This window comes from Dromiciops gliroides, chromosome 3 (genome assembly GCF_019393635.1).
Source record: "Dromiciops gliroides isolate mDroGli1 chromosome 3, mDroGli1.pri, whole genome shotgun sequence".
In the NCBI taxonomy this organism is placed as follows: domain Eukaryota; kingdom Metazoa; phylum Chordata; class Mammalia; order Microbiotheria; family Microbiotheriidae; genus Dromiciops; species Dromiciops gliroides.
The window spans coordinates 104,204,492-104,223,875 of record NC_057863.1 but is presented as its reverse complement, the minus strand read 5'-3'; positions in this window follow the sequence as shown (position 1 = coordinate 104,223,875).

Sequence of the window (19,384 nt, the reverse complement as noted above, 5' to 3'; positions counted from 1 at the left end):
ACATCTACTTGTACAACAGGTTTTATAATTCTTTTTCCCTATAATCCCTGGATCTTTATTGGCAAGTAGCCTCCCAATTATTTTATATTTTCTGCAGTTATTTTAAATGAAATTTTTCTATCTCTTTCTGCTGCATTTTATTGGTAGTATATAGAATTATTGATGCTTTATGTGAGTTTATTTTATATCCTGAAACTTTGCTAAAGTTAATTGTCTCAACTCTTTATTAGTTGATTCTCTAGGTTTCTCTAAGTAAATCATCATATGATTTGCAAAGAATGACAGCTTTGTCCATTGCCTTTTTTTCTTTCAGGGCAATGAGGGTTAAGTGACTTGCCCAGGGTCACACAGCTAGTATGTGTCAAGTGTCTAAGGCTGGATCTTGAACTCATGTCCTCCTGAATCTAGGACTGGTGCTTTATCCACTGTGCCACTTAGCTGACCCCCATTGCCTTTTTTAATTCTTTGATTTCCTTTTTCTTGTCTTATTCCTATAGCTAGCATTTTTGATACAATATTGAATAATAGAGGTGATAATGGGCATCTGTGCTTCACCTCTGTTCTTATTGGGAATGCTTTAAGTTTATCCTGATTACAGAGAATGCTAACTTGTGGATTTTAACTTGTAATTTTCAGAAAGGCTATATTTTAAACTATGCCTTATAGTCTTTTTTTTTTTTTTTTTTTTTTTTTGCGGGGCAATTGGGGTTAAGTGACTTGCCCAGGGTCAAGTGTCTGATGCCGGATTTGAACTCAGGTCTGCCTGAATCCAGAGTTGGTGCTTTATCCACTGCTCCACCTAGCTGCCCCCTTATAATCTTTTTTAGATAGGAATGAGTGTTATATTTTGTCAAAGGCTTTTTCTGTAACCATTGAGATAATCATGATTTTTGTTGTTATGGATATTTTCAATTATGCTGATAATTTTCTTAATCTTGAACCAGTTCTACATTTGTGGTATAATTCCCACCTGGTCATAAGTGATGATCTTTGTGATATATTGCTGTCCTTGATAATGTTTTATTTAAAATTTTTGCATTAATATTCACTGAGGAAATCAGTCCATATTTTCCTTCTCTGTTTTTGTTTTCCCTGGTTTACATATCAAAATCATATTTATATCATAAAAGGAATTTTGTAGGGCTCCTTCTTTGCCTATTTTTTCAAATACTTTATGCAGCATTGGTATTAATTATTCCTTAAATATTTGATAGAATTCACTTTTAAATCCTTCTGGTCCCGAGTTTTTTTCTTAGGGAGCTCATTTATGCTTTGTTCAGTTTCTTTTTCTAAGATAGGGTTTTGTAAGTATTTGACTTCCTCTTCTATTAATATGGACAGTTTATGCTTTTGTAAATGTTCATCAATTTAATTTAAATTATCAGTTTTACTGGTATATAATTGAGCAAAGGAATTCCTAATAATTTTCTTTAATATCATCTTCTTTGGTGGTACATTTACTATTTCCATTTTTGATTCTGGTAACTTTTTTTAAAAATCAAATTAATCATTGTTTTATCTATTTTATTGCTTTTAGAAAAACACCTCCTGGTTTTATTTAATTAGTTTAATGTTTTTTTCCTTTAAATTCAACAAATCTGCTTTGAGTTTCAAGATTTCACTTTGGTGTTTAATTGAAGATTTTTAATACTTTCTTTCTCTACTTTTTTTTTTTTAGTTTGCCTGCTCAATTCATTGCTCTTTTATTTCTGTTAAAAAGGTATGCTTTTAGAGATCAATTTTTCCCTGAGTGCTGCTTTTGTGGCATCACACAAATTTTGGAATATCGTCTCAGTGTGGTCATTCTCTTTAATTAAATTATTGATTGTTCTTAGATGCATTCATTCTTTAAGATTAGATTTCTTAGTTTCTAATTAACTTTAATCTATGCTTCCACACCCCTTAATTAAATGTAATTTTTCTTACATTATGGTCTGAAAACTCTGCATTTAATATTTCTGCTTTTCTGCATTAAGTTTTGAGTTATTTATGGCTTAATACATAAATTATTTTTTTAAAAGTTTCCATGTACAGCTGAGAAAAGGTATACTCCCTCCTATTCCCATTCAGTTTTCTCCAAAGGTCTATCATATCTAACTTCTCTAAGATTCTATTCATGTCCTTGACTTGTTTTTTAAATTTATTTTATTATTAAATTTGTCTAGCTCTGAGAGGGGAAGTTGAGGTCCCACTCTGTAATAGCAGTATTTCCTCCTGTAATCCATTTAACCTTTTTTTTTTTTTTTTAAAGAATTGGGATGCTATGCTGCTTGTTGTGTATATGTTAGATTTGGCATAAATTCAATATCTATGATTCCTTTTAGTAAGATGTAGGGGCTGCTAGGTAGCTTCAAGTTTTACCTCAGACATTTATTAGTTCAGTGCCCCTGGGCAAGTAACTTAACCCTTGCTTGCATAAAACTGGAGAAGGAAATGACAAACCACTTCAGTATCTTTGCCAAGAAAGCCCTGTGGACCAAAGAGTCAGATATGACTGAATGACTTAACAATGACAACAGCAGAAGCAGCCAGAAGCAGCAGAAGAAACAGCAAATATGTTTCCTTGCTTACTGCTTTTAATCACATCTATTTTTTTTTTTTTTGCGGGGCAATGGGGGTTAAGTGACTTGCCCAGGGTCACACAGCTAGTAAGTGTCAAGTGTCTGAGGCCAGATTTGAACTCTGGTGCTCCTGAATCCAGGGCCGGTGCTTTATCCACTGCGCCACTGAGCCGCCCCCAATCACATCTATTTTTGCTTTTGATTTGTCTGAGAACGTGATTGGTACCCCTGTCTTTTTAACTTTAGCTGAAGCATAATAAAATCTCCTCCGGTCCTTTATTTTAACTTTATGTGTGTCACTCTGCTTCAAGTGTGTTTCTTGTAAATAACATATTGTTGGATTCTGGTTTCAAATCCATTCTGCTCTCTGCTTCTGTTTTATGAATGAGCTCCTTCCATTCACTTTCACATTTAAGATTACTTTGTGTTTTCCTCTTTCTTATTTTCTTCTGTTCATTCTCTCTCTGTCTCTCTGTCTCTGTCTGTCTCTGTCTCTGTCTCTCTGTCTCTCTCTTTCCTTTGTCTCTTCTCTAAAATTTGTTTTGCTTCTGACCAGCATCCCCCTTTCTCTTATCCTCCTCCCTGCCTACTTCCCTGTTGAGTAAGATAGATTACTATTACCAATTGAAGAGAGGGGAAAGAGAGAGAGAGAGAGAGAGAGAGAGAGAGAGAGAGAGAGAGAGAGAGAGAGTGTGAGAGAGTTTTATCTGTCAGATTTATGGACAGAGCAAGAATTTAGGACCAAAGAAGATAAAGAGAGCAAAACAAAATGTAAAATAGATCATTGTGATTACAGAAAATTAAAAAGTTTTTGCACAAACAAAACTAATGTAACCAAGATTACAGGAGAAGCAAAAAACTGGGAAAGAATTTTTGAAACAAGTATCTCTGATAAAGGCTTTATTTCTCAATTATGTAGAGAACTCAGTCAAATTTATAAAAATACAAGTCATTCCCCAATTGATAAATGGTCACAGAATATGAACAGGCAGTTTTCTTTCTTTCTTTTTCCTTTTTTTTTTTGCAGGGCAATGAGGGTTAAGTGACTTGCCCAGGGTCACACAGCTAGTAAGTGTCAAGTATCTGAGATCGGATTTGAACTCAGGTCCTCCTGAATCCAGGACCAGCACTTTATCCACTGCACCACCTAGCTGCCCCCTGAACAGGCAGTTTTCAGACAACTTCTTCCTTTTCCTTTTCCTCTTCTTCTTCTTCCTCTTCCCCCCCTCCTCTTCCTCTTCTTCTTCTTTTTCCCATAATATAAGAGCAGGGCAAGTAGCAGGGAAATTAAAACACAACCAATTCAAAATAAAGTATGAGGAAATATTTTTAAAGCAATGTATAATTAACGTGTCAAATGCTTTATCTCACACAGTATTTAGCCAAACATCTTAGAAATACCCTGAGCAAGGATGAAATGTGTATAACTTTTGCTCATAACTAAACTTTGAATGCTTTACCTGAATTGTGTACTTGTTCTTATGACAGATTTGCAAGAGGTAAAAAATATAAATAGGATCTGTAGTTATGTTTGCATGGAAAAAATTACAAAGATGATTAATCCTCATTCTTGATGATATATTGATCACTATCTTTTGTTAAGATGAAATTTCACCCTGATAAAAAAAAAAATTCCACACAAAGAGATTTATGAGCTGACCATGGTGGAGGGGGCAGCTGACCAATGAAAACTCTTCTATCATTAAGTGGAAAAGGCCTTGAAAAGGTATATTGAATAGAAGGCTAGTCTTAGGATCAGGAAGGCCTGTAATGAAGTTCTTTCTCAGATACATATTAGCTGTGTGCCCACAGAAAATAAAATTAACCATTCTCTCCATGTACCAAGTAAACTCTTAAAACTATGTTATACTTTGTCAGTAACAATTAGTGTTGTGAGTGTCAACTCTGGGAGTCACCCACACAAATTTAATCACCTATCAGAATCAGAACCTTTCTACCTCTCTTTACAAAAAGTGAAAAAAATATTTAGGGATCTTACCTTATTTTTTACCAACTCATTTTAGACAACTAGTATATAAAAAATAGACCAGGTCTTAAGGCCTTAAATCTGTAGGTAAGGAGGAATTAAAATAATATCTCCTTGTTACATTTAAGAAAGCATGCAAGTATGATTTATATTAGGGTTCAAATATCTATGAAAGGAAACATCAACAGTTAAATTTCACTTTAGTAAGATGTTAGGTTATTATTTGAAATGTAAAATATTTTTATTATATAAATAGTTTCATCATTTTAAGCATTAAGATAAATCAAAACATGCATTGGAAGAAATCCACTATTATTACCTATATGCAATAATCTTTTCATAGAATTGTAGCACTCACCAAAGAGAGAATTGTATTCACCCATCTATGCCAATTATTTTTCAGTTCCTCAAGTATTTTTGTTGTTGTTGTTGTTTTATTTTATTATTATTATTTTTTTTTTCTGGGTGTCTTTCCCTTTACAGGTCTCTTTCTCTTTCTCTTCAGACTAAGATACCTTATGACTTGGTTTTTATTTTTTATATAATTATTGTTTTAAAAATATTTTAGATCAACTGAACTTTATGGTTCAGTTCCCATTGTGAGATTTAAAATTGGATATTAGATCATAAATCTCCCCTCTTTAACCTTTCCCTTAATTTATCTCCCAGACTAATAAATGGAAGAAGCTTCTGGTTTTCTAGTTAGAGCTTTTATTGTATGGTAGTAACAAGGTGATGTTGATTAGAAGGATAGGAAAGTAGAAATACAATACAAATCGTCTTAAGTCTAAGCTTAGTCTATATTCCGTATAAAACTCACCAAAATCCGAAGGCCACCTTTGGGGAGAGAGAGAGAGACCATGTCAAGCGCGTGCTGCTGCTAACCGCGAGCCAGGCCCAGTCGAACTCTCATCAGCATCAGCCTGTGCAGCGCAGTCAGGAGACCAGAAGAGCAGGAAAAAGTTCCACTTCCGTTCTCTCCTTGCCTTTTAAGCTGGCCCCCCGGAAGTCGAGTGTGTAGCAGGCAGTCTGACGTGTACAGCAGGCAGACTGGCGTGCGTAGCTCATGCCGTTGGTCTCCTCCCCGAAAGGGTGGTCCTTAAAAAAAACTGGTGCCTTTCAGTTATCCTAACCAACTGTTAAAAAAACTTTCATATTTTTTACCATACCATGCTGCAAAATGTGAATATGTAAAATGTTCATTTTTTAAAATGTTTATTGATGACTCCTGTTTTTTACATTGTCAAAGTTATTCAAGTATCTTTCCCTCTCCTCTCCCATAGAGCCATTCCATATAACAAATATTGTTTTTTGTTGTTGTTGTTTTTTTTTTTTTGGCTGGGCAAAGAGGGTTAAGTGACTTGCCCAGGGTCACACAGCTAGTAAGTGTCAAGTGTCTAAGGCCAGATTTTAACTCAGGTCCTCCTGAATCCAGGGCCGGTGCTTTATCCACTGCGCCACCTAGATGCCCCAACAAATATTGTTTTTAGAAAGGAAACTGAACTGATTAGCATATTGAGAAATAATCAGAAAACTTGTGCAATGTATAAGACATGTGACTTTCCCACCTCCATGAAGGATTGAGTCAGGGGTATCTTCTCATGTCTTTTTTTTTCAAGTACTGCTTGATCTTTGTAATTTTGTTACATTTACTTTTGATTTTTGTTGTATAGTTGTTCTTTCCATTTTCATTGCTGTAATTATTGTATATGCCATTTTGTTCTGCTTACTTCACTCTACATCATTACATATAGATCACACACATAATTTCTAATAATTTCTTATAGTGCAGTAATATTGCATAGCAGTCATGGATCACAATTTGTCTAACCATCCCCTAAATGACAGACATCTAGTTTGTTTCCAATTCTTTGATATCACAAAACGTGCTACTATAAAAATGTTGGTGTACATGGGGACTTTTTTTCTTATCGATGAATTCCTTGGAGGATAAACCTAGTAAGGGATTTTCTGGTTTAAGTGGTATAGACATTTTAGTCATTTGATTTGAATAATTCCAAATCACTTTTCAAATTGTTTGTACCACATCATAGCTTCACTAATACTGTGTCAGTGCTCCTATCATTGCACAACTCCATCCATCATTGATTATTTCCATTTTGGGGGTTCATTTTTTGCCAATCTGTGGCATGTTAGATACAACCTAAGAGTTCTTTTGATTTGTATTCCTCTTATTAGTGATTTGAAGCATTCTTTAGTATGGTTCATAATAGTATGTACATAGTATCTTATTTTAATAATTTGTTCATATCTTTTGACCATTTATCTATTGGGGAATAGCCATAAATATATATTCTTTTTTTAAAATTAATAAAGTATTTTATTTTTTTTCCGTTACATGTAAAGATAGTTCTCAACCTTTGTTTATACAAGCTTTACAATTTTAGATTTTTCTCCCTCCCTCCCTCCCCTCCCTCCCCCCCCTCCCCTAGACAGCAGATAATCTGATATAGGTTAAATATATATTCTTGGGGCAGCTAGATGGCGCAGTGGTTAAAGCACCGGCCCTGGATTCAGGAGTACCTGAGTTCAAATCCGGCCTCAGACACTTGACACTTACTAGCTGTGTGACTGGGCAAGTCACTTAACCCCCATTGCCTAAAAAAAATAAATTAAAAAAAAAAAATATATATATATATATTCTTAATGTATTTTGAATACCAAACTTTTATCAGAGAAATTTAATGCAATGGTTTTTTTTTCCCCCAAAGGATTCCACTTTCTTCTTATCTTAGGTCTATTAATTTTATTTCTGCAAAAACTTTTCATTTTCATGTAATAAAAATATCTATCTTATCTTTTGTATTTTTCTCTTTCTCTTGTTTGGTTGAGGATATTTCTCCTAGCTATAGCTGCAAAAAGCATATGGTCTGCTTCTCTTTAATTATTTTGTAGTATGATTTTTAACATGAAGGTTTTGTATCTATTTAGATTGTATTGTGGAATATGTAAAAGATGTTAGTCTAAGTCTAATTTCTTCCAGATTGCTTTCTGTTTTACATAGCAGTTTTTTAATTAAATAAGGATTCTTTTCCTAGAAAATTTATGTTTTCACTTTATCAAACACCAGGTAACTGAATTATATTGTTTATGATTCTTTTTCTAGTCTCTCTCTCAATCTCTCTCTCTCTCTCAACAATATCAGATGGTTTTTTATGACTGCTTCTTTGTAATATAATGTTATGTCCCCTACATTCCTACTTCTTTTAATCATTTCCCTTGATATTCTATTTTGTTTTTCCAAATGAGTTTTATTATTATCAAGTTTTACAAATTATTCCTTTTGAATTTTAATTGATATGGCATTAAAATGTAAATTATTTTGGTAGTATTGCTATTTTTAATAGCTTAGCCACTGATCCTGAACATTTCTTTAGGGAACACTTTGTAACCGAATATATGCAAGTGTTTTATGTAGTTTCATAGGTTAATACTCAGATATTTTCTGAAATTTTTTATTTGGAATAATATTTTCCTTTATGTTTTTGCTTCTTGTGTTTTGTTTTTATTATATAGAAATGCTATTGATTTTTGATGGTTTATTTTGTAGCATGCAACTGTGCTGAAGCTATTGGCTCAATTCATATATTTACTGATTCCATAGGATTTTCCAAGTAAACCATGCTATCATTAACAAATAGGAATAGTACGTTTTCTGTTTCCCTATCTTTATACCTTTGATATCTTTCTCTAGTCTCATTGCTGGTGATGACATTTCTAGAACTATATCAAATAATAGTGGGGTGAATGGGCACCCTTGCTTCACTGACAAATGTATTGGGAGAAATTCTAGTGCATCCTTATTGCATATAATGCTTATTTTTGGTTTTAGATAGCTACTTTTCAGACATTAAAATGATATTCAAAAGGTATTTTCTCTTTGTCCATTTTTTGTATGGTTTTTAGCTTACAAGAATGCTATACTTTGTCAAAAGTTTTTTCAGCATTTACTGAGATGATCAAGTAGTTTGAGATGTTTTAGTTTTTAATATGATGAATTATATTGATTGTTTTCCTATGTTGAGTCTTCTTTGTATCCCTGGTATAATTCCTACTTGGTTGTAATGAGTGTTTTTTTCCCTTTGGCATAAATCATTGTAGTCAGTTTGACAGGATTTTGTCTAAAAATTTGAGTCAATATTCATTAATGGCATTAGCCTATAATTTTCCTCCTGTTTTCTATCTTTCACCGGTTTTAGCATTTGGGCTATAGTTATCTCATAAAAATATTCTGGCTAGGTGATTTATTTATCTTTTTTTTCCCAGAATAATGTGTGAAGTATGAGTACTAATCATTGTTTAAATGTTTGATATAATTCTCTTGTGAATCCATCAGGTCCAGGAATTTTTTAATGGCCTTTGGTATTTCCTTTATGGCTAGATTTGTTTCCTTTTCTGAGAATGGATTATATAAGATCTCTATCTGGACTTCTGATAGGATGGATATATTAAAAATTTGAAAGCAATCAATTTCTTTTATGTTCTCATTTTTGTTAGTGTATAACTGGTGAAAATATGTTTTGGTTATTATTTTTATTTCTTCTGGGTTTGTTACAATTTTTGTGGTTCAGTTATTTTTTAGTCTTACCAGACTCTTTGTGAACACATTTGGGATTTTCCTGGGGAAAATACTAGTGTGGTTTGCCATTTCCTTCTTCAGCTCATTTTATAGATGAGGGACTGAAGCAAACAGGGTTGAGTGACTTGCCTAGGGTCAAACATGTAGAAAGTGTAAAAAAGCCAAACTGGAACTCAAGAAGATGAGTCTTCCTGACTGTAGGCCCAGCACTTTATTCAATGTATCACCCAAGTGCTCTTTATCATGATTTTACCCTGCTCATTTGTTATTTTATTAATTTGACTTTAAATTCTTTTTAATTAGATTAGCTAATGGTTTCTCAATTTTATTAATCTTTTCAAAGGACCAGGTTTTAGTTTTGTCTATTGTTTATATAACTATTTTGTTTCTAATTTATCTATTTCTCCTCTACCTTTTACCGCCTTTCTTTTGTGCTTATATATGTTTGGTTATAAATTGACTTTCTAATTTTTAAATGTATATATATATATATATTTAGTTCACCAACCCTCTTTTATAAAAATGATTTATGTTTATAGGGATATAATTTTTCCACTTATTCTTTAATTGTATCCCAGAAATTTTGGTGTATTGTTTCATCATTATCACTGTTTATATAGCAATTATTTATTTTTATGATATGTTTTTCAATTAATTCATTTAGGAATTTGGGCTTGTATCTTTTGCTTTTGGTTCCTGAACCAATTTATGTTTTTATTTTCTTATTTTCTATAAAGATTTAATAACTTTTTGGTATTTTTACATTTGTTTGTAATATCTTTGTGCCATAATACATAGTCAATTTTTTGTAAAAGTATCATGCAGCTCTTAGAAATATGAATATTCTTTTAACTCTAGTTTTTCCAGCAATTTGTTCAGTTTCATATTTTCCCTTTTGCTTATCTTTCTGTTTGTTAGTCTTATCCAAAACTAAGAATAGGATATTGAAGTCTTCTACAACTATTGTTACTGTCACAAGTAATATTTTCTTTATAAATTTGATGCTAAGACATTTGGAACATATAAGTTTAATACTGATACCAGTTTATTGTTTATATTTTCTTTCAGCTTAATATATTTTAATCCCATTTTAGTTTTTGAATTTTTATTTTTGATTTGTCAGATTTGTTCATTGAAACTTGTTTTTTATTCACTTGATACATAGTAATTGTTTTCCTATTCCTTTAGGTTTTATTTTGTTTATGTCTTTGTTTTTATATGTATGTCTTATAAGAAACAGATTGTAGGGTTTTGTTTTCTTGTTCAATCTCTAACAGTTTCATTTCATTGGTTTGTTTAATAAATTCACTTTTAAAGAAGTAAGTTAAGTTTATTTTCCTCCATCTGTCTCTAATATTTTTTAGTTATAATTTTTTTCTTCTGCTAGAAACACAGTACCATTTTCTTTTAGCTATTTTACATTATTTTGGGGGGGTACCTGGTGAGGGTCCCTGCTTTGCTACCCAGACTGCTCACCAGCCCAGGGAGCTGCTGGTTTGCAGCTGGGTGGAGCCTCACTGGTAGATTGCTCCAGGCTCAGAACCTTGCTTTAGGCCCCCTGCTATGAGCCCAGAAGCTGCTGCTGTTGGATCTCACTTCCCTACCACCCAGGTAAGACAGACCTTTGCTGCTGGGCTGGTAGGCTGTTTCCCTGCTCCTGGAATGATTCAAAGTCAATTTTATGTGAGTTTGGAGGGGAAGTCTGGGAGAGCTCCAGTGGGTTGCTTCCTCACTCAGCCATCTTGGCACAGGAAGAACGTTACTTTTTAAAAAAAGATAACTTTGGCTTTCTTCCTCTCACCCCAATCCCTTTCTCTAATTTGTTACCCCTTTTCCTTTGTGGCTTTTATTATTACTTTTTCTCTCTTCCTTTTATAGGGTTTATCTAAATCTTCCCTTTTCCCCCCTCAGAACTTCTTTTCCCCTTCAACTAGTCTAGATCAATCATTTTAAAACTTTATTTTTGTGCCCTTTGAAAAAAAATTCTCATCATCTTCATTATCCATTTTCTTTTTCTTTTTACTTTTGACCATCATTTTTCTTTCAAGATGGCCTACAAATCCTAGTCCCTGTCTATTCTCTATATTCCTTACGTGATCAAAACTTTAAAAGTATTCATTCTAGGTGCTAGTGTCATGTAGAGCTTGTCTCAGATTCTCCTTTTCCATTGAACAACATTCTCAGAAAAATGCCAGCAATTGAAGGTGTCAAAAGATGGCACTAGCCCCATAGTAGGGTCCTCTCACCGTGGATTCATCCCTGATTATGCAGCCCACCACCAATTTATACCCATTATTGGTTATCTTTTTCTCCAGTTTATCTCAAAATTTTCTCCTGGGGCCCATGTGTTCCCACTCTCCCAAGTGCCCATTGTTCTCAGGTGTTCAATTTCCTACCCTTTGCCTCTCATAATCTCATTTTGAACCACTCAGGAAGAGTATCTTTTGCTTTCAGGATCTCACATTCCATGGAGTCATCTGTCTCATCAAGTGTTGGATCCTTTTCCTTTATTTTGCAGTATTTATTCATAGATTCCTTAACTCATTTGCCACCCCTGGAGGCCATATTTCCTTCTATTGTTAGTTTTTCATGTTGGTTTATCTTTGAGTTTTTTCCTGGAATGTTTTGTAATTTCAGTCTTTTGGTTTACCATTATTTTCTACTGTTGTTCATGTTCTAAGTATCTCCCATCTGGTGGTATTTTCCTTGGTGTCTGGGTCTTAAAAAATTTAAATTCTCATGCCAGGCAATTCAAGGTTCATCAGTCTAGGTCTCTGCCCCAAATGACTATTGACTGAATAGAAATGGCCCAGTTAAATGCTGAATACTTTTCTTCAGGCTTAGGGGAGTGCTGCACAGTACTTCACAACACATACAACACACACTGTCCCACTCCTATTTCTTGGTTCTCTTGGTTCAAAAAACAGTTGTACTGGTGTTATGGAGTTGCTTTGTATTGCTGGGTGTAAGGGATTGTCTTACCTAATACTGGCAGTTTAGAATTTTGTAGCACAGCTGCTATGGAATTGTTTGCTTAAGTGCTGTTTATACATTGTGACCTCTAGTATGTTTTTACTCATGAAGGGCTTCTGAATTGTGGCTCTCAAAGTACAAACTTCTGCAACACAGAGCTGGATTCTCCATGACCCTGAAAGAAGAGGGTGGACAGGCAGAGTAGGAGTAGATCTTATGAAAAGTCTTTGCATCCAATTTTTGGGTTTGCTAGTGCCATAAGTATGGGAGGTGGGAGAAGGTTGCTGAGTGATCTCAGTGTCAGTGAGCAGCAATTCATGGTTTTTGTTTGTTTTTAACCTTCCTTTGGATTCTGAATGTCCTAGATCATGGGAAGAGTTGCAATTGCTTTATCTTTGTAATATAATTTGTTTTAAAGAGATTTGGAAGGCTGTGACAATCAGAAAATATCTAATTTTCCATACTGTTGCTCATGTGACTCAAGTGGATATTTCATAAATTTAAAAATATTTTGTTTTTAATTTATCAAATAAAATAAGCATTTGCACAACATAGTACAATAAAAGATAGTTGTAGATGAAACTACAAATCTTTTATTCACAAATTGCTATTCCTTTCAAATATACAACAAAATTATCATGCAAGTTTCTTTTTTTTCTTCATTTTTTTCTTCCCTCTCCCTCACACTCTAGAAATGGCTACTATTAGACACATACAGATGTAAAATTTTTCTACACATAATTCTATATGTTACTTCTTTCTCTTGATGTAGATAGCATCTTTCTTTATATGTCCTTCAGAGTTAGAGATTATATATGGGAATGTACTTTATAAAAAAGTAACATATATACAAATAAGTTAGTTTTTAGCTTTCAAAAAGCAACTATTGCTGACTTCTGAGATTCCTCTGAGCTCACAGTGCCTGGGCCAACAAAAAGTTAAATACTGTTAATATCTATTGGTTGAGTTGTAGAAGGGAAAGCTATTCAGAACATTCCAATTAAATTGTTTTTATCTTCTCCTTCCATGTTTCTCTTGCCCTCTGACTTACCCTCTACCATAGTCAGAACCATAACATCAGTTCTTTCAAATACCACATATAGGGAAAGGTAAGCAATAGCATAGACACACTCAAATCACCTTTTAAAGATAAATGAAAAAAATTGGGAGTGGTGGTGGAAGAGATTTTATGGAGAGTCCTGGCATCTTGAGACACAATGCCCTTTGTCACTGAGTTGACAAAGATCATGGGAAATAGAGAGGTGACTAGTTTGGTGATATTGTCAGGTGAGGCTAAGGCTACTGCTGTAGGTTCAAATAAAAGTGCTAGAGCTACAAAATTTAAAGATAAAAAATTTAAATAGATACCACTTTTTTATGATTTACAAGTTTATTTGGCTCTTTTCTATATTCTCTCTATTTCCCCTTCTCTCTCACACAAATACATAGACAGCTTCCTTTAAAATTCTTTTGTTGTAAGTAGTGAAGAATTGCAGAAGGAAAGGAGGGATGTTAGGACATGTAAATTCCAATGATTTTCTTATTGATTTCCAAGTAACACTGGGTGAATTATTGTCATTTGGAAAATGAGGGTGATGTATGTGTATATGTATATGTACATACACACATATATCTTAAAGGACAGCAGAAAGGAACATATGGGTATGAGTGAATATGCAATTCATTACAAATAAGTAATTACATGGAAGAAATAATACAAGCATGCTGTCAGAAAAATATGACTAAAAATAAGATGGGTTTGGCAAGTAGCTAAATAAAAGTAAAACCAACAGCCTGTTCTCTACTGGTATCCTTGCATTTTGAAGAGGATACTAGGAAGTTTCTCAACATGTTAGCAGACCACTTGTGGAGAATTTATTGGAGGATATTGACAGGAGCTGCACAGTATGGGCAGCATAGGTGGGTTGAGATTTACACAATGGAGGAATATATGCATCATTGTTATTACTGATCCACTGGGAATATCATATTATTATAATAATAACTTAAAATTAGTGATATGCTTTAGTTATGGTTGCTATAAGTATGTGAACCAATATTAGAATAGTGTGAGTGAATTATGTGCTGTTTTTTCCTATTTTTTTATTCTTGACTTTTTCAAACATAGAGATTATTTAGTTCAATTAAATCCAATTAAAGTGATAAAATGGTCTTACTATAAATAAGGCTATTTGAAAGATTTTCTAATCCTTAGGATTTAACTGAGTTAACAGGACAATTTAAATGGCTTAATGGTAGAAGTTGGCATTTTAGTTGTCAATGATGAGACTAAAATCCATATTAAAAAAAATGCAACTTTTGTCTTAATTTTCAGATTAGTGGGGCAATGGTATCTGTAATGATTGGAATGACGCCACCTGCTGGAGACTTACTGTAGAAGAGTTCTGCCCATGAAGCAAAGGTCTTTGAGGGCAAGACCAGGCTTCAGGAAGTGACGCGGGCTAGTGGGAGGAGGAAGGAAGAGACTGGCGCTGAGTCTCGCGCTCTTTCCTCTGGACTCTGGCGGAGAAGGGAGCTAGAAATGTGCTCTCCCTTTAATAGATAGGAATCTAGGCCTTTTTCTCTCTCTTTACCAAATTCTTATTCTCCTTAATAAATGCTTAAAAGTCTAACTCTTGCTAAAGCTTATAATTTATTGGCGACCACTCATTGGATATTTTAGACAGTTTAGCTAGAATTTTAGCCTTAACATATCTTAAAACAAAATAAAAATAGGAAATATACATATGATAAAACTAGATTTGTATGGTAAGAAAAGCAATGTGTGTATTTGTTAAAGAATGGTTTTTCTAAAGTGGTAGTAAAGCATGGTGAAGAATAAAAAGGACGTGTAATAGGGGAAGGGGAAGGAAGAAATGCAAACTTCTAGATTATATACCATATCTAATCATATTTGTGTTTGCTACCAAAGCCTTATTGTTACATATTCCAATGGAAAAAGTCATAGATTCCCAAGTTCCTTTAAATGGACAGTTTGCCAGATAATCTGTGTTTCATTCTTTTTATATTTTTTATTTATTTAAATATTTCATAATTATGTGTAAAAATTTTTAATATTCATTTTTGAAAATTTGGAGTTCCAAATTTTCTTTCCCCCTCTTGCTTCACCTTTTTACTTTGAGCAAGGAAACAATATGATATTGATTATACATATGAAGTCATGCAAAACATATTTCCATATTACTTACATTGCAAAAGGAAATCCACAAACAAAACAAAAAAAAATAAAGAATGTTAAAAAATGTATGCTCCAATATGCACTTAGATTTCATCTCTGTAATGGATAGCATTTTTCATCATGTGTCTTTTATCTTGGATCATTGCATTGATCAAAGGTTAAGTCTTTCCCAATTGATAATGGTTACAATGCTTCTGTTATTTTGCATAGTGTTTTCCTGATTCTGCTAACTTCATTTTGTATCAGTTCATAAAAGTTACTCTCAGGTTTTTCTAAAACTATTCTGCTAATCATTTCTTATAACACAATAATATTTTATCACAATCATATAGCACAACTTGTTCAGTCATTCCCAAATTGCTGAGCATCCCCTAATTCTTTGCCTCAACAAAAAGAGCTGCTATAAATAATTTGGTACCAATAAGTCATTTTCCCATTTTTTTTTATCTCTTTTGGGATATAGATCTAGTAGTGTCACTGCTCAGTTAAAAGGTATGACTACTTTTATAGTTCTTTGGGCATGCTTCCAAATTGTTCCTCAGAATGGGTGGACTAATTCACAATTCCACTAATAGTGCATTAGTGTCCCAATTTTTCTACATCCCCTCCAGCAATTGTCATTCCCATTTTCTGTCATCTTAGCCAATCTGATGGGTGTGAAGTGGTATCTCAGAGTTGTTTTAAATTGCATTTTTATAAGCAAGGCTAATTTAGAGGAATTTTTCATGTGAGTAGAGAAAGCTTTGATTTTTTCTGAAAATTGCCTGTTCATATCCATTGCCTATTTATTAATTTCAAAATGACTCATATTTTTATAAATTTGGCTCAGATCTCATATTTGAGAAATGAGGCCTTTATCAGAGAAATTTCCTGTTAAACCCCCCCCCCCCGCCTCCATTTCCTGCTCTCTAATCTTGGATGCATTGGTTTTGCTTGAAATTTTTGAAAATTCACATAATCAAAACTACCAATTTTTATTCTCTTTTGCTCTTTATTGGCCATAGATTCTTCCCTTATCCATAGATCTGACAGGTACGTTTTTCTATGCTCTCATAATTTGTTTGTGATATTACCCTTTATGTCTAAATAAATTATCTATTTTGACCTTATTTTAGTAAGTATATGGTGTAATATATTGGTCTATATCTAGTTTCTGCCAAATTGCTTTCCAGTTTTCCCAGCAATTTTTGTCATATGTTGAGTATTTGTCCCCAAAGCTTGGATTTTTGTGTTTTTCAGACATTAGATTACTAGATTTATTTGCTGTTGTGTATTGTTAACTCAATGTATTCCACTGCTGCACCAGTCTATTTCTTAGCCAGTTCCAGATTGTTTCAATGATTACGGCTTTTTAATATTGTCTGAAATCTGCTTCTGCTAGGCTACATTCCTTCACATTTTTTCTTGATTTCCTTGATATTCTTTTTTTTTTTTTTTAGTGAGGCAATTGGGGTTAAGTGACTTGCCCAAGGTCACACAGCTAGTAAGTGTTAAGTGTCTGAGGTCGGATTTGAACTCAAGTCCTCCTGACTCCAGGGCCGGTGCTCTATCCACTGCGCCACCTAGCTGTCCCCGATTTCCTTGATATTCTTGACTCTTTGTTTTTCTCAATTAATTTTATTATTTTTTCTAGCTCTATAATATAATTCTTTGGCAGTTCAATTAGTATGGTCTAACTTAGGTAGCATTGCCATTTGTATTATATTGGCTCAGCCTACCTGTAAGCAATTAATATTTGTCCATCTGTTTATAGCTGTTATTTGTTTGAAAAGTCTTTTGTAATCATGTTCATATAGTTCCTGGGTTTGTCTTGGCAGGTACACACTCATGTATTTTATACTCTCTGTAGATATTTAACATAGAATATCTCTTTCTATCTCTTCCTGCTATATTTTGTTGGTAGTAGAAAGAAATGCAGATGATTCATGTGAGCTTATTTTATATCCTGCAACTTTGCTAAAGTTAATTGTTTCAACTAGTTTTTCAGTTTACTCTCTATGGTTCTCTAAGTAAACCATCATATCATCTGGAAAAAGTGAGAATTTTCTTTCTTTATTGCTAATTTTTATTCCTTCAATTTCTTTTACTTGTCTTATTACCATAGCTAGCATTTCTAATACAATATTTAATAATAGTGGTATAATGTCCATCCTTGCTTCACTGATGGAAAGCAACTTGACCAAAGGTGATCCTTTTTGTCCCAAAATTGTGAGCCAAAAGTGGGTATAAAGAATGGATCTGTGAGAGAGCATCAAGTCCTGCATCTAATACTAGCACAGGAATACCTTGTAATCTATTTCTGACCAGTTGCCAAGTCCCCGTAACATCTCTGGCTTGAGAGATCCTGAGGCTGCTGCTTCTGATTCTGTCAGTACCACCTATTTCCACTGCTATTTCATCCATATGGCTCTGGGCCACCCCCCATGTTATGGATCTCACTTTTTAAGCTCCCAAATTGTCTTGGGATGGAAGTATGTCTCTATCTGACCTTTTGTTGGCTCTGCAGCTCAACTCTACCCTATTTGGAAGGCCTCAAGTTTATCCCCGTTACAGATCATTGTTGCTCTCAATTTTAATCTTAAAAGTATTTAATTTTTTTCCAGTTACATGTAAAGATAGCTTTCAACATTTATTTTTATTAGATTTTGAGTTCCAAATTTTTCTCCCTCTCTCCCTTCCCTTAGCCCTCCCCAAGACAGAAAGTAATCTGATAAAGGTTATATATGTACAATCACAGTAACCATATTTCTGCATTAGTCATGCTGTGAAAAAATAATTAGAACAAAAGTGAAAAACCTCAGAAAAGAAAAAAAACGCAAAAAAGTAGAAACAGTATGGTTCAATCTTCATTCAGATTGTACAGTTCTTTTTTTTTCTGGATATGGAAAGCACTTTCCATCATGAGTCCTTTGGAATTGTCTTGGATCATTGATATCACAGTTTATCATCACACAATAGTGCTGTTACTATGTACAATCTTCTCCTGGCTCTGCTCATTTCACTCAATATCAGTCCATTTAAGTCTTTCCAAGTTTTTCTGAAATCTACCTGCTCATCAGGTTTTATAGCACAATAGTATTCAATTATATTCATATATCATAACTTGTTTAACCATTCACCAAATGATGGGCATCCTTTTCATTACCAACTTTTTGCACCACAAAGAATTGCTCTGAATTTTTGATAGATAATGCTTGTCACTTTAAGAAAGATTTCATTTGTTTCTATAATTTCTCATATTTTTAATAGGAATATGTATTGGGTTTTGTGAAAAGCCTTTTCTCTATCAGTTGATATAATGGTATTTGGGGGGGGTTTGTTGTTGATATTCTCAATTATGATGACAGTTTTCATACTATTTTTTGTTTGTTTGTTTTTTAATTTTTGCAGGCCAATGAGGGTTAAGTGACTTGCCCAGGGTCACACAGCTAGTTAAGTGTCATGTGTCTGAGGCTGGATTTGAACTCCGGTACTCCTGAATCCAAGGCCAGTGCTTTATCCACTACGCCACCTTCATACTATTTAATCAACTTTCAATCTATTTTACAGGTCAGTTGTTTTTCTGTTGCGATGTTTCACATTCTCTTCTATTTTTTTTCATTTTTTAGCTTTGTTTTATCATTGTTTTTTTTTTTAAATGTCATGGATTTAGTAACTTCCTGTTGTTTAATTCTAATTTTTTATGCTAATTTTTAAGTAATTATTTTCTTCAGTGAGGTTTTGTACCTCTTTTTTCATTTGGCCAATTCTATTTTTTGAAGTGTTATTTTTTTCGGCATTTTTTGTGCCTCCTTTACCAAGTTGTTACTTGTCTTTTCATATTTTTTTCCTTCACTGTCATTTTTTAAGCTAATTTTTCCTTTTGCTATTTTATTTGATTTTTGAAATGTTTTTTTATCTCTTTCAGGAAAATTTATTGGGCTTTTGTAAATATTTTTCTTTGAGGCTTTGCCTATAGTTATTTTGACTTCAATGCCTTTTTTTGAGTTTGTCTTGATCTTCCCTTTCACCTCAGCAGTTTTTTTTAATAGTTAGGTTTGTTTTGTTATTTTTGTTGCTTGCTT